Below are 2,809 nucleotides of genomic sequence, written 5' to 3'. Positions count from 1 at the left end.
GTTAAGTGCAGAGTTGGTAGATACTTTTTAAGTTAAACATCCACTTTATTGTGTTTTGATTCCTGCTGCAATATTTTCCATTATCAGAATAAGTGCTCTTCCACAGTCAGTGAAACAGCACTTGTTGGAGATGCCGGGGATTGAACCCGGGGCCTCATACATGCGAAGCATGCGCTCTACCACTGAGCTACATCCCCTGAATACTCTCAGATTTGTTGTGATTGTTGTGTGCCTTCAATATCACGCATGTGGATTAGAGTGCGGATCGGGCCGGATTTTTCTGTCGGAGCCCGGCCCGCGTCCGACAGAGCAGTAACCGAACCTGACCCGAGGCATTAAGATGTTTATGTCCGAGCCCGACCCTTGACCGACACAGTTAAAATCGCATTTGTTTCTCATACTAATGACACATGTAGGCCTACGTTTGTTTGTGTGGAAAGCCCGCTTTTATTAACATCATATGTGGGGGATTAAGTCAGTAAATCTGAGTAAAATAAATACCTTGCTTAACCTGTATTGATAAGCCGCCCCAATAAGAGATGCGGTAACAAAAAAATGTTCAATGCCTTATCGCGCTGATGTGACCGAACACGACCCGAACCCGAGCATCCTTTCTAAAAAATCTGTTCGAACCCGACCGGGTTGGGTATCCATCCTGTAATGTGGATCTCATGAAAGAAACTGCAAAGCAAACACTAGCAACACTTTTAAAGGTTCCATTGTGTAATGGTTAGCACTCTGGACTTTGAATCCAGAAATCTGAGTTCAAATCTTAGTTGAACCTTGTTTTAAGCCACAGAATAGGGGGGGGGAAATCAGCCTTTCAACTTTCCACATCTGGTATATGAACGCACTTCCCATTCTTGTGAATGTGATAACACAGGACCCCCTGGAGGGAATTTCTGAATCATCAGGGGCTGTATCTTCAGTCTCAATGCCCTGATGTATTACAAGATTGGAAGTTAACGTTTTATTGCCCAGCAATGGTGGTATAGTGGTGAGCATAGCTGCCTTCCAAGCAGTTGACCTGGGTTTGAGTCCCAGCCATCGCAGTAGCTTTCTTTGAGTGATGTTACTTGCTTTATTTTACAAGAAGTCAGCAGAAAGGTTACTTGCCCAACCTGGTTTGATAAAAACATTAGATCTCTTTGGGCGGCACAATATTCGCCAAAGTGATAATCATGAGGATTTTGATCAATATGCAGATTATCACAATTATTTGTTGATTTGTCTACTCCAAAGTGCTGGAAAGGAAGGTTTCACCAATTGTTGAACCTCAGGTTAACAAGGAACAATCTCAGCATGTGATTGATGGATGATTCTAGTTACTTCACCAAGTTCAGCCCAGCTGTTGAAACAGCTGTAAAACATCACATTGGTTGGCTTCCAGCTGTAATATATGCAAATGGCAGTGGTGGGATTTGTACCCACGCCTCAAGAGAGACTGGAGCCTTAATCAAGCGCCTTAGACCACTCGGACACACTACCTGCTACAATCGTTAGCAGATCCACCAATGTTTCTGTCCACAATGTCCACCTGAATCCAGAAATGTCCCAGCCAGATGGGAAATAGACTGACAATTGGGTCAACATTGTGCTATTATCTTCAACATGTCCAAATGACTCAACAAATATACCTGCCAGATAGGAAATAAACTGATAACTGTCTTTATGGTCGAAACGTTCTTTAGTTGTTTTTTTTACACAGAAAGGGTTGGACACAGTGCCCACTACCCCACCCATATCTGACAATTGAAAGCTGTGGGGAAAGGGGGGTTCCAAAGCTAATAGACCATTCAACAAGCAATTCAGATGCACTATACTGGCCCATTCAGGATGTGCACTGTATTTTGACTGCAGCAACAAAAATTCTGTGATTCCTAATTTTTATGGTGGTTACGAGACTGAATGCAAAGTATGTATCCCCCATGTAACTCAAAGCCTATCACTTCCAGTCAATACTGTCAAATTTGGAGATCCGTCAACTTACATTAACAACCAGGAGACTCCTCAACATGCCCCCACCAACATACTGTTTACAGTCTAAAGGGCCAAGGACATTAAACCTGTAAGCTCACTTTAAACCAGATGTGAAAAGTTAAAAGGTTGATTTCTTTCACCTGTGCTGTGGCTTAAAACCAGGTTCCATTGAGATTTGAACTCAGACCACTGGATTCAGAGCACAGAGTGCTAACCATTACACCATGGAACCTTTAGATCAGGGGTGTCAAACGTACGGCACGCGGGCCTGAACCGGCCCGCCAAGGGGTTTAATCTGGCCCGCAGAATTAATCTGAAAGTGAAAAATTGCAATGAGACATGAACAAGAATTTTTTTAATAAACTGCTATTCCGACACTTTCCGCTAGGGGGCGCACTTTTTTTAGACATAGAGCAGCTGAAAGAAGAAGAAAACTACAAAACTGCTGAGATAGACACAGCTAATGTTCGGTGACTACTACGATACATCTACTTACCTTTGTACTCGCCTTTACACCCTCATTAGCCAAAATGTCTTTGTCAAAAAAGAGAAAAGTGGATATTGAGTGTAGAGTTTTCCAAGAAAAATGGACAGATTCCTATTTATTCACAGAGGTGAATGGGAAACCTGTGTGCTTGGTGTGTATGCAACACCTGTCGGTTTTTAAGGAATATAATATTCGGCGCCATTATGAGACTCAGCATGGTGAAAAATACGACAGCCTGCAAGGACAACTGAGACGAGGAATCAATCAGGCTGGTGGTGGTGGTGTCATGGTGTGGGGAATATTTTCTTGGCACTCTTTGGGCCCCTTGGTACCAATTGAGCA

At 43.1% G+C, this 2,809-nt stretch overlaps 3 non-coding genes across 3 annotated transcripts; 1 reads left to right on the top strand and 2 right to left on the bottom strand.

Moving 5' to 3' along the window:
* Positions 1–125: 125 nt before the first annotated feature.
* trnaa-cgc lies at positions 126–197 on the bottom strand. The gene has a single exon. It is a non-coding gene; the product is annotated as a tRNA-Ala (tRNA).
* Positions 198–980: 783 nt separating this feature from the next.
* trnag-ucc lies at positions 981–1,052 on the top strand. The gene has a single exon. It is a non-coding gene; the product is annotated as a tRNA-Gly (tRNA).
* Positions 1,053–2,140: 1,088 nt separating this feature from the next.
* Positions 2,141–2,212, bottom strand: trnaq-cug. The gene has a single exon. It is a non-coding gene; the product is annotated as a tRNA-Gln (tRNA).
* Between the last annotated feature and the right edge of the window lie 597 nt (positions 2,213–2,809).

The sequence above is a fragment of the Etheostoma cragini genome, unplaced genomic scaffold (genome assembly GCF_013103735.1).
Source record: "Etheostoma cragini isolate CJK2018 unplaced genomic scaffold, CSU_Ecrag_1.0 ScbMSFa_536, whole genome shotgun sequence".
Taxonomy (NCBI): domain Eukaryota; kingdom Metazoa; phylum Chordata; class Actinopteri; order Perciformes; family Percidae; genus Etheostoma; species Etheostoma cragini.
Note: the sequence above shows the minus strand (reverse complement) of the source record. Positions and strands in the feature narration are given on the sequence as shown.